The following is a 13,415-nucleotide window of genomic DNA, read 5'->3' as shown; positions in this document are numbered from 1 at the left end:
TTGTCCAATGTGAAGTAATGCTATAACTAGTACTGAAACAGTATTTTTACACTTTGTGTTTCTGTGTGGGTGCAAACTGATGAAATCTTTACTTAATATATACTGAATCAATCTTCTGTATATAAAGATAATTGAAAATGAATCTTGATGTGAATGGAATGGGAGAGGGAGCGGGAGATGGGAGGGGTGTGAGTGGGAGGGAAATTATGGGGGGGAAGCCAACGTAATCCATAAACTGTACTTTGGAAATTTATATTTACTAAATAAAAAAGGAAAAACAAAACAAAACAAAACGAATATTTGTACAGAATCTAAATTCCTGGTAGCTTTGTTTTCCTTTTTCTTTTCTTTGAAGACATTGTCCCATCATCCTCTGGCTGCCATGGTTGCTGATGAGAAGTCAGTGGTCCTTTGATGGTTCTAGGACTCAGAAAATTAGGAGAAAGGATTCACGGGTGGACTTGAGGGTCAATGGAAAGTTGAGCCAGCATTGTCAGTTAGGTGTAACTTCTCCCTCCTACACTTTAGCAACTTCCAGAACACAAAGCTCACTGTGTTCCCCACACCTGTCCCTGCTGCCAGGAACACCCTCCCCCTACAGAGCACCACTTTCTTCCTTCTCACACACTAGCTCCTCTGTAACCTTTCCTGAAGGTAAGCAGATTGGAAAACCTTGTGGGTATATTTGTTTTGAGACTAAAGGGAACAGTGGGGACGTTCCAGGTGCCCTTGGCAACCTGCTCCGGTCCAGGCTTGCTTTTGGCAAGTGATAAACTACGTCTGATTAGCAGCAGGATCTATCTGAAGCCTGCAGCAGGCACTAAGTTCTATTCAATGAGTCAGAAAGGATTGAATTGTTAAAATGGTCCCATTCCATCCTCACTTGTTATAGGAAGATCTATCTAAATACTGTTGCTGAAGTCAAATATTCCCATCCCTTCCGACCCCTGGCAAGATTCTCCATGATTCCAGAAAAATAACTTTAACTTGCCCCCTTTCCAACAAAACGCTCACCCAACTGAATGCTGGAAAACCTGAGACATCCCAGCTCAGGATCAGGCCTCAGGCTCAGCCCTGCCAACTGCATCTGTGCAGCTCAGTTTCTATAAAGAAATGTAGGTGGAGTGCACACATCCGGAAGGCAGGATACCCACAGGAATCCTTACTGGGACACCAGCCCTGAGTTCAAGGGTCCCACTACCTCCTCCAGGTTTGATGACCTCATAGAATGACTCACAGAACTCAAGCAAGCAATATTCTTAACTAAGACACTAAGACAGGAAAAAAAGAGGATTCAAATTGGAACCAGCCTAGAAAAAATCAGGAGGCAGAATCTGGGAGGATCTGATGAGGAGCTCCTGGCCACACTCTCCTTGGGAGTCCGGGGGTGTTACCTATCCCAGCAATGACGTACAACAACGTGATGGGTTATCATCAACCTCAGCTCCCCTGAGCCTCCGCTGCTGAGTTGCTGTTGGAGTGAGACTGCGTGCTACCTGTGTGACTGACCTCTAGTCTCCCTTCCTTCCAGAGGTCAGAGCTGAGGGCAAGTCCCAAAGCCCCACTGTAAGTCGCACTTACAGTGAGATGGTCAGGTGGCCAAAGTTCCCAGGCAAAGACACTCGTTTGCAGCAGGACACCACAGGGGGCTGGGGGACCACCCAGGTCAAGGCCAAAGCCAGACTTCTCTTTAGGTCAGGTTAACTCTGCCCCACACGGTCTCCATTCTCCCCGTATGAGAACTGGAGACCAGATGACAGCACCTATTTTCATTTTGCTTTTCTGAATTCTCTGTCTTAATTATTGTCACTTGTCTAATTCCTGTTAACAAGAGTGTGAGGTGGGCACCCCAGCCAGGCCTGGAAGTACAAGGAGGCTGTCTCAAGGGGAAGTGGGTCTCTGGAGCCAGTCATGGAAATGCATGTCCCCTCCCCACACTCACCAAGAGGGCCCACTGACTGGCAGCTGCCTCTTGACAGCCTGGGGTCACTCCCAAACCTTTGTCCCTGCTTGGTCTAGGCAAATTCTACTCAGCCCTGAAGGTCCACTCTAGTACATGACACAGTGGGACACCAGCCCTGATGGTCTCTCCCTGTCCCCTGCCCTGTGTCAGATGAGACAGAGCAGCAGCCAATTTGTCAGAATCACCTGCACACAGTTATCACCTGACTGCCCCAGAAGCTCCAGCTCCCTGACTCGTGCTTGGGCTCACTAGGAATCCATACCTTCAGACCCAGGCCACTGGGGCCACGTACTTCCTCTTTGTCCCTGATGCACCTGGCAGATTGGGGATGGGCGGGTGCCAGGTTCTCAACAGATATCAGCTGCCTTGAAAACTGAGCCATGTTTTCCTTGGCATCGTCTCCTCTTGCAAGGCTGCACCTGCTGTGGGTGTGGGAGGTGAGTCCAGCCCTTCCACAAAACCAGAGGCCACAGAGGCCACAGCCTGCCATGGAGGCAGTGATCTCCAAGACGGCAGGGACAGTCTCTCCATGTCTGGGTAGGAGGGTCTGGTTGGAGCTTCCCAGACAGCAGCCCCACCCTAGCCGGGGCCCCCTGAGCTCACAGCAAAGCCCTTTCCAGCTGGTGAGGCAAGCGCTCTGGTTTTCCACCAAGAAGCAGCCCATTTCCAAACGCTTGGCACTGTCAGAGCGGGCTCTGTCCTCCGTAAACAACGGAGAGGCCTCCTCCTGAGCACCCCCCTTACATTGGATGCAGAGGAAAGAAAGCTCTTAGAAGAGTTGTGGGAAATGAGCCAGGGCGAGAGGGCCGGGGGTCCATGTCCTCCTGCCACCGCCCGCCACTTCCTGTCTCTGCTTAGATGTTTGACGGCTGGGATCCACACACGCTCCTCCATGGGTGGTCTGTTGCAGGCCCAGCAGGGACAGGGAATGAAGGCACATGTCTTAAGGTGCCATGATTAAAGTGGTCTCCAGGATATTCACCCCAACCCCTCCCGGGAAGCCTCCTCCCTCCTCAAACTCCCCTGTGAGCCACAGTACCCAGCGCACCAGCTGCAGCCTTTAGGGGAAGGGGTCTTCAGCTGTGCCTCCAGGCAGGTGACAGCCACCCTGGCCACTCACCCTGAGAGTCCATCTTCCACACGGGCCCCTGGCCCAGGGCCCAGCTGGAGAGGGTACTGCTCAGGTCTGGAGCACAGGGTGGGAGGTTGCGTCAGACAACACCAGCAGTGCACATCCAGGTGGTCTGGCACAGAGCCCCGGACCTCAGGCATCTGCACCACATTGGGCCAGACGTGGCAAGGGCACTGCAGCTGGGGAGGGATCCAGGGCCTCTGAGCTGACAGAGGCTTCGACTTCCCAACATGCCAGGGAGCCCGAGGGTGACAGAGGACTGTCCCACAGCCCTCCACTGTCCCCTCTGACTTTGGGGTGCTAAATATTCTGGAACCGAGAAAGCATGAGGGGCCCAAAGGAGGAGCACCCAACATATTCCCAGATTGCTCTGTGCAAAACCACTCAGCATGTGTGCGGCCATCAGAGGACCTCGTTTTGCTTTTAAAAGGTTGGCTGGGGCCTGGTTCCTGCATGCTCCCTGTTGGTGGAACCCAGGAGCCTCTCCCTCTCTCTCGTCCTGCGCCCCCCCCCCCGAGTCTTGCTCTCCCCCAACCCCCCACACTTTCTCTCGTTATCTTGTGGCCATTCTCTGCCAGGCATCCAATCAGCCGACTTCTTCACAGCCTTTGGAGGGGTGGGTTTGTGCCAGGGGTGCTGTCCAGGTCTTCACGGCAATCCCTAACAGACATTTATGGCAATGCTGCGGACGCCCTGAGTGACGGGATGTGGTCAGATGACCTTTTATTCCCTTGCTTGATGGAAAATCAGTGACCTACACGCTTTTCTAGAACCGAGAGAAGTGTGACCCGGGCTTTGCAACTCCTGTCTCTGGAAGGGATTAGGGGGTCACACATGCAGAAAACCAGCAGCCCGCCCCCCAGCAAAACAAAACAAAACCCCACCCTCTTCTCTCGGGCTTCTCCCTGATCCTGCGGACACAGACATTTTGCCACCAGGTGTACAGATCACCTGGTTCCCAAGTTTTGCTTCTAATCGCCCTGTGTGGCTTTCTTTTTTCTTTTTCACTCTTTTTTTTTTTTTTTCTTTTTAAGATTTGTGGCACAGCAGATTAATGCCCTGGCCTGAAGCACCAGCATCCCATATGGGCGCCAATTCTAGTCCCGGCTGCTCCACTTCTGATCCAGCTCTCTGCTGGGGCCTGGGAAAGCAGTAGAAGATGGCCCAAGTCCTTGGGCCCCTGCACCCACATGGGAGACCTGGAAGAAGCTCCTGGCTCCTGGCTTCGGATTGGTGCAGCTCCAGCCGATGTGGCTATCTGGGGAGTGAGCCAGCAGATGGAAGATCTCTCTCTCTCTCTCTCTCTCTCTCTCTCTCTGCCTCTCCTCTCACTGTGTAACTCTGACTTTTGCATAAGTAAATAAATCTTTTTTTTAAAAAAAAAGGTTTATTTATGTATTTGAATATCAGAGTTACAGAGAGAGGGGGAAAGAGAGCTGGGAATGGGCGGGGGGAGAGAGGATTTTCCATTTGTGGTTTCACTCCCCAGATGGCTGAAATGGCCAGGGCTGGGCCAGGCTGAAGCCAGGAGACAGGAGCTTCATCCGGGTCTCCCACATGGGTGCAGGGGCCCAAGCATTTGGGCCACCCTCCAAGGCTTTCCCAGGTGCATTAGTAGGGAGCTGGATTGGGAGTGGAGGAGCCGGTTCTCAAACCGGCACCCATATGTGAGACTGGCATTGCAGACAGTGGCTTTACCAGCTATGCGACAATGCCGACCACGCGACAGCTTTCTGATCACGATCGTGCTGCTTTGTCTGGGGACTTTGAGTGTTCCTTTGGGGACAGGTATTTCCCTCGTGAGAGAAGGAAGTTCTCCTAAGGCTGCCTTGCATGCTTGGCCATTGTGAGTCATGTGTGAGATGCAGAGCCCCCGCCAGCTCCGGCGTTAGGACAGACTGAGCCAGGCTCCCAGGTGTCCCTTGAGGATCTCGGCCTCTTGTTTTCTCTAACTCACCCCATCTCCAAGTGCCGTGGCCTCAGCCTCACCTCTCCATTCCTCCACATCAGTCCCCTTCTCTCCTTTCAGGCCCGGGTTTCTTCTCCCTCCGAGGGGTTGAGGTCTCTCCCTGCCTTTTCCTAGTCCTGGGTCTCCCCTGGGTCCTTTCCTAGACATGTGGAGGTGCTTGGGAAAGTCAGCAGTGTTGATTACAGGTGTGTCATGGCCAAGCTCACAGTGCTTCTGTGCAGCAAGCTGAGAGGTGTGGGGCCAGGACCCCAGGAGGAAGGGCTGTCAGAGATGGGGTCTGGGAACGCCCCACTCGGAGAGGCCTGCTAAATCTGATCTTCAAACATAAAGTTGGTTCTACTGCAAACATCCACTCACTCATGCAACTACGTGAGCTTCATCGAGTTTAATGAGGACTGAGCAAAATCTCATGAAGGAAGCAGTCGGCCTTTGTCGAGCTAGAAGTGGAGCCCACTCTTGTTCAGGTTAGGGCAGGGACACCCATCCCCGCTCGCATTTGGAGGCTAATCCCCCAGGACATAGAAAGTGACAGTGGGGGCCGGCGCCGTGGTGTAGCGGGTTAAGCCGACACCTGTGACGCCAGCATCCCAAATACAGCCACCGGTTCTAATTCTGGCTGCTCTGCCAATGACCCGGCTCCCTGCTGGTGGCCTGGGAAAGCAGCAGAAGGTGGCCCAAGTGCTTGAGCCCATGTAGCTTTATGAGATACCCAGGAAGAAGCTCCTACTCCTGGCTTCAGATCGGCTCGGCTCTGGTCATTGAGGCCATTTAGGGAGTGAACCAGTGGATGGAAGACCTCTCTCTCTCTTTGTGTAACTCTGTCTTTCAAATAAAATAAATAAATCTTAAAAAAGAAAGAAAGAGAGTGACAGTTGCTACAAACGGTGATAACGACTTGTGTTGTCATGGCCTACATCTCCTGACGATGCAGTGTGCCCTCTGGAATATGCCTAGAACAGTTACAGCAGAGCTGGTTAGCAGTGGAAAGTCCAGACCCCACCCCAGACGGCCCGAGTCAGAGCCGCGGGGCAGGCCCAGCCCTGCGTGTTGTAACGAGCCTGGCAGGGTCTGGTGCACGTTCAAGTTTCAGAACAGCTTGCCCAGACAGCGCTCCTGGCTCCTGCAGCCCTCGTGCACCCTGGGAGTCTTTCCATCACGCGTCCTTCTGTGCGGAAGCCGGGGCAGCTGGAGAGAGACGAGCAAGGCCCTTTAGCAATCTGTGGGGTGATGAGACTCCTGTCTCAGGCCCCAGTGCATCCATGATCTGACGCTGCCTCTGTGTGAACTTCAGCAAGCCAGAGTTTCCCGGAGCCTCAGTTGCTTAGCTATAAAATGGGCCAACGGCTACTGTAAGGACAGAACTGTGTCCTCCAAAAATCACAGGTTGCAGCCCTAATCCCCACGTGACTTTACTTGATGACAAGACTTCTAAGGAGGAGGAGTTAAGTGGGGTCATAAGGGCGGGGCCCGACTGCAGCCACATAGGAAGAGGGGAAGTGATTTCTCTTTCCAACACAAGCAGGTGCAAGCTAGGAAGCCAGGCGTCAGGGGACACCAGTGCTGATGGCCCCTGGCTCCTGGACACCCCGCCTCTAGAACTGCGAGGAAATAAAGGCCTGCTGTGGAAAGTGCCCAGCCTGGGATGTGTCGTTGTGGCAACCCTAGTGGAAACTCTCTTCCAGTTATTGTCTGCGAGTCTCTTGCCTTCCAGGTGTTCGATGGATCCCAATTATTACTATCTAAGCTCGTGTCTCAGGAAGACAAGGTTTTCTTGCAAAGATTGCCTGCCCTGACTTGGTGACCCGGAAATGTTACTGGACACAGGGCTCCATCTGCTGGGGTGTCGCAGATGAATCAGCCTCAAGTGGGCATTGCTGGGAGGAGGAAAGCTCCATGTACCTGGGACAGGTAAAGGTGACAGGGCTATGCCAGGTAAGGGGAGTGTCTGGGCCACCCCTCCTGCCCATGCACACCAGCCACACGCATCTCCCTACATTGTCTGTTCAGAAAATGGTGGCTGTCTCCTCCCGGGCAGATAATGTACTGTAAGGAAGACAGTTCAATTTAGGTCACGGAGATCTCACTCCAGTGGGCTTTCTGGTGCTCTAACTGCTCCTGGTGGGTGGTGGTCTGACCCCTGTGAGTGCAATGTTGCAAGACAAGCTCTCCTGCAGCATGCTTGGAAAAGCAGGCTCCAGAGTTGGGATTCTCTGCAGCTGTTCCTGTCCCTTGTTTGCTCAATCCTCCAGTCTTGATTACAGAATGGAACACACACAACCCCAGACTTCTGCCCACTGTTTTCATCTATGTAGTCTCTCCTTACATGCCTGCCCCCCACCAAAAAAAAAAAAAAATGTTGGAAAACTCAAGCAAGATCACACGTGAGTGTAACCAAATGTTCTCAAATCCCAGCAGGACCCTGCAGTACCAGACACGACCACTGAGTGGCAGTCACACCAGGCAGAGCCTGCTCCCACCAGACCCGCCGCTGGGAGTCTGGAAAGGGTACACTGCTTTGGCTGGAAACCAAATTTTTAATTCTGGCAAATTTAAACTGACAGACGGAAGCAGTGAAAATCATTTTCCCTTTAAACGCGTTTGTATTGATCTTTGGGACTATGTTTCAGGTTGGTGCTTGATAATGGGGCCTCGGAACTGGCAGGTGCCATGGCTATACATCACAGGGACACACTGGATCTTAAAGAATCAGTGCCCCCAAACGTGCACCGGTCCCTGGCACATTTTGCATGAATTACCTGTGGGAAGGGTCATGTGCTGGCAACAGTGCAATCAGATGCAAGGTTAAAGTGAGTACCACCTATTTTCTTTTTACTTTTTGCATTTGGCAAACCAGACCATTGGCTGATATAGGCTTCCTATGGGGTGGGGCTGATCTGGGGCCTCAGCCCAGGGGGCTGGGGTTTGCTGAGCAAGGGTGCAGGGCCAGCCAGGCCCAGCCTGGAGCTCACAAGTCAGGGCTGCCCAGGGCCTCGGGGTGGGGGGGGTCAACACAGACCTCCTGGTGCTGAGGGAGAACACTGAGGGCCCAGGCTCAGGGTGGCCCTCCTGCCAGTCTCTCAAACCTACATCCTTGGCCTCTGTTTACAGGGCAGGTCCTTTATCAACTCAACCAACACCTACCGAGCAGTGACTGCACAGGCCCTGGGTGGGCTGGAGAGGCAGGGACATGAAGGGCAGGAGACAGACTGACAGAGCTCAGGGGGACAGGGAGCAGTACATGGGGGCTGCGGGCACTGGGGAGGCCCCTCCTCGTGGGGTCGGGGGCTCTGAGCCAGGCCCACCCCCGTAGGGGCAAGGACACCTGCCCCTTAGTGCAGGCTGGCAGAGCTCAGGAGGCACCTGGCCCTGCCACCTGCTGTGCCTGCTCAGGCCTCAGATTTACTTGCAGAAAGAGGGGAGAATGTGCAAGTTGTGTTCTCAAACTTTCTCACTTGGGGATGCTTTTGAAAAGAGAGGGCCCCCCCCCAAGAGTTTGATTGTACCTCTCAGTATGGGCCGCATGAGAAAGAAAAATTGAGACACCAAAAATATCCACAGCTAAACCCTTGCTAAATAACACCCATTGCTTATCATACATAACATTTATGCAAAGTACGCACATTTTCCACAACAGAAAAGAATGGGGCTGCTTCTCCTTTTTTGCAAATCCTTTATTGGTTAGCGGGTTGGTCTGTTGTCAGATCCTGCATCTTTCAGCCTCAGGAAACTCCACCAGATGGGCATGTGTGACAGAGAGGACAAAATGATACCGAGGCATTTTCATGGCAATGAGTCTGAGCTCTGCGAGGGACTCAGCAACCCCTGCACGGCACCCTGAGCCCCACCGTGCTCAGCTCTGGGAATGTGGGGTGGGCTGATCTTCCAGCCAGCAGGGTGGAGACACTGAACCCACAGGGGGAGTGGGGAGGAGCCCCCAGCAGGCTCCAGGGAGACGTGGGGCCTCCCCAGACATCCCAGTGTGTGTCAGCCGAGCTTATCTTCACCTCGCTCTGCCCCTACCCTGCTAGCCTGTGAGGGCCTTTAGAAGGAGCAGGACTGACATTTGCTAATACGGGACACATTTCCCAGGGTCCCCTGCTGCCTGCATACCCTCCCTTCCTGAGGCCCCAGAACACCTGTGTGAGTCAGGGCCTCCCTGGAAAGAGAACCCATACAGTGTGTGCATGTGTGCATGTGTGTGTGCATGTGTGCATGTGTGTGTGCATGTGTGTGTGCATGTGTGCATGTGTGCATGTGTGTGTGCATGTGTGTGTGCATGTGTGCATGTGTGTGTGCATGTGTGCATGTGTGCGTGTGTGTGTGCATGTGTGCATGTGTGTGCATGTGTGTGTGTGCATGTGTGCATGTGTGTGTGCATGTGTGCATGTGTGCATGTGTGTGTGCATGTGTGTGTGTGCATGTGTGCGTGTGTGTGTGCATGTGTGCGTGTGTGTGTGTGTGCATGTGTGCATGTGTGCGTGTGTGTGTGTGTGCACGCATGCAGAGAAAAGCGAGTGGGGACCGGGGAGGCGTGGATGTAGCAGTTTGCACCTGAAGCCCCTTTGTTGGCTGAATTCCTTTCTCAGGCTGTGTATATATATATATATACACACACACACACACAAACACTGTCTCTTAAGGTCATTGTCTGATTGACTGAGGCCCAGCCACGTTAGAAACAGTCATCTGCTCTACTACATGTCTGCTGATGGAAATGTCAAGCTCATCTCTCTGCATGGTGAGAACCAGACGAGTGTTTCACGGCTCCCCTGGGTGCAGTGGCCTAGCCACGCTGACACATAAAATGAGCCCTCACACCCCCATCATCCAGGAACCAGAGTTGGCCCCAGTTGCCACGGGGCTGTGGGTGCGCCCTCCGTGCAGCCTGCTGTCTTCATTATCGCCCTGGTAGGGTCCCTGCTCCACGCTGCCTCTCTGGCTTCTGCTCCTTAGAGATCAGCTCCAAGCAGCCTCCCCAGGTAGGAGGGATTTGGCAAGGACACGTTTGGTGAACATTTTGTGGTCTAACAAGGGACACGGTCCCATGGGACACTGTCCAGAGCGGAAGCACCCACCTGAGTCACAGAATCTCAAAAAAGCAGGTGCTGTTGCTCTAAGCCATTGCAGGGCTGGATGGTTTGTTACGAGAAGTGTATAGCTTTGGGTGACCCTGACGTCCTGGGCTGGTGGTCACAGCCATGCTGGTGACAACACAGCAGGCAGCCCTCGCTGAGCACAGGCTGGTGATGGCCCCCACTGCTCTCTGGCCTGGTGGTGGGCCTGCAGCTGGGCTGGGAGCTCTGGAGATAACCCTGCCCCTGGGAGCTGGCCGGGGACGTGGTCATCTGCTGACGGTGCCTGGAGCCCAGACTTTTCCCCTGTAGGAAGGACGTGAACAGAGTTCACCTCCAGCGTCGTAGGAAGACGTCAGTTAATCCACCCCACAAGCCGAGAAGCAGAAACATTAGCTCCTGCTGATGCTTCCCCTTGACAGATGAGGGAAGGGAGGCTCAGGCAAGCTGGAGGCACTGGATGCGCATTACGAGACCATTGAACCGAGATCTGCACTCAGGGTATAATTATTTCTTAACGAACTTAAAAAAATATTTCTTGGAAAGCACATGTTTTTTTTAACCGAATTTTTTTTAAAAGGTTTATTTATTTATTTGAAAGAGTTACAGAGAGAGAGGAGAAGTAGAGAGAGAGACAGAGAGAGAGAGAGAGAGGTCTTCCATCCGATGGTTCACTCCCTAAATGACCGCAATGACCAGAGTTGAGTTGATCCAAACTAGGAGCCAGGAGCTTCTTCTGGGTCTCCCACACAGGTGCAGGGGCACATCCCCTATGGGATGCTGGCGCTTCAGGCCAGGGTGTTAACCTGCTGTGCCACAAATCTTAAAAAGAGAAAAAGAAAAAAGAAAGCCACTCAGGGCGATTGGAGCAGAACTTGGAACCAGGTGATCTGTACACCTGGTGGCAGCAGAAACCCAGGCCTGAAAGGAGAGAAGGGGACTGATGTGGAGGAATGGAGATGTGAGGCTGAGGCCACGGCACTTGGGGATGGGGTGAGTTAGAGGAAAACAAGAGGCCGAGACCCTCAAGGGACACCCGTGAGCCTGGCTCAGTCAATCCTAACGCCGGTGCTGGCGGGGGCTCTGCATCCCACACACGACTCACAATGGCCAAGCATGCAAGGCAGCCTTAGGAGAACTTCCTTCTCTCACGAGGGAAATACCTGTCCCCAAAGGAACACTCAAAGTCCCCAGACAAAGCAGCACAATCGTGATCAGAAAGCTGTCGCGTGGTCGGCATTGTCGCATAGCTGGTAAAGCCACTGTCTGCAATGTCAGTCTCAAATATGGGCGCTGGTTTGATAACTGGCTCCTCCACTCCCAATCCAGCTCCCTACTAATGCACCTGGGAAAGCCTTGGAGGGTGGCCCAAATGCTTGGGCCCCTGTACCCACGTGGGAGACCCGGATGAAGCTCCTGTCTCCTGGCTTCAGCCTGGCCCAGCCGTCTGGGGAATGAAACCACAAATGGAAAATTCTCTCCCCCTCCCTTATCCCCAGCTCTCTTTCCCCCTCTCTCTGTAACTCCGATTTTCAAATAAATAAATCTTTTTTTAAAGATTTACTTATTTATTTATTTGAAAGTCACAGTTACACAGAGAGAGAGAGAGAGAGAGAGAGGTCTTCCATCCGCCGGCTCACTCCCCAGATGGCCACAATGGCCGGAGCTGTGCCAATCCGAAGCCAGGAGCCAGGAGTTTCTTCCAGGTCTCCCACGTGGGTGCAGGGGCCCAAGGACTTGGGCCAACTTCTACTGCTTTCCCAGGCCACAACAGAGAGCTGGATCCGAAGTGGAGCAGCCGGGACTAGAACCGGCGCCCACATGGGATGCTGGCGCTTCAGGCCAGGACATTAATCCACTGCACCACAGCGCCAGCCCCAGCACATGGTTTTTCAAAGTATTCTGACCTCTCCTGCATCTCTTCGTCCTCTGAATAGTCCTGAGATGTGGATTGGGCTGGGGAGGTTGTCTCCGTGCTACAGATCAGGGCTGGGGACCAAGAACGCTACTTCCCTTTGTCCTACCCAAAAGGTCGTGAGTGCTGGAGGGCTCTTGGCTCACATGGGGAGTGACGAGGAGAAGAGCCTCGTGCTCCAGTTGACATCACGGGGCTCTGGGAATGACCAGAGAGGAGCAGGTGAGGCTGGAGGCTGTTTGAGGGGAGAAGGCAGCGACACCTGTCGCCAGAGAGACGCTGGCTGGCTTCACGTCGCTGTTCAGGGAACCCCTGTGGAACTTCCAGAAAAGGTGCTTCCCTCCGGCCTCTCTCCCATCCTTGGCATTTTGGGGAGATTCCCATTAAACCCCAAATTCCCCGCACATCCAAGCCTGCTCTTGCAGCATTCCGACAGCTGTCACTGAACTGTCCCATGGCTATGCGATGCAAGGATTCTTTTTCCTGACTCCGACCTCTCCCTCTGGGAGAAAGCACTCTGGTTTCTGTGCAAGGAATTTCAGGGAGCCTTGGGGAGACCCATGGCGCAGGGCAGGAACGGGGCTGGCTGGGCTCTGGGCCCTGGCGTTCACACCCAGGAAGCTCGACTCACATGTCCTACATTTACATAAGGAAAACCCAACACTCAGCAGCAGTAAGGCAAATGGTTGTCCATGCCCCAGCACCCAGTTTCACCCTGGAACCTAAACTGGCCTGCACACAGGCCATAGCTTGCTTAATTATCAAAAGTCCCTTACTTTGACTTGCTATTGACTATCAATCGGACTTTCTGAAGTTACACGCAGTTTGCAGACTCTTTGTCAGCAGAGACACAAATGCTTTCTGTCTGAAACAGAAGACAACCCCAAAGCCTGCAGTGTTATTTCCCTGCAGGGCGTGGGTCATGTCTGCCCCTCACTTAGCAGGCTGCCTTTACCATGCCTGCCTCGGCTGATGAAACAAAATCTGCCCCCAGTCCCTCTGTTTGAACACACGCCACTATTTTGGTAGTTCCACAGTTGATAAATCTATGACATGCATTGAGTCCATATTTGTATGAGAGGCTTGGTTTTCTATTTTATTTTAAAGATGTATTTATTTATTTGAAAGTCAGATTTACACAGAGAAAAGGAGAGGCAGAGAGAGAGGAGACAGAGAGAAAGGTCTTCCATCCACTGGTTCACTTCCCAGATGGCCGCAACAGCCAGAGCTGTGCCGATCCAAAGCCAGGAGCCAGGAGTTTCTTCCGGGTCTCCCATGCGGACGCAGGGGCCCAAGGACTTGGGCCATCTTGTATTGCTTTCCCAGGCCACAGCAGAGAGCTGGGTCAGAATTGGAGCAGCTGG

This window comes from Oryctolagus cuniculus, chromosome 7, assembly GCF_964237555.1.
Source record: "Oryctolagus cuniculus chromosome 7, mOryCun1.1, whole genome shotgun sequence".
In the NCBI taxonomy this organism is placed as follows: Eukaryota; Metazoa; Chordata; class Mammalia; order Lagomorpha; family Leporidae; genus Oryctolagus; species Oryctolagus cuniculus.
The sequence above is the reverse complement of the archived record's forward strand: the minus strand, read 5'-3'. Positions refer to the sequence as shown.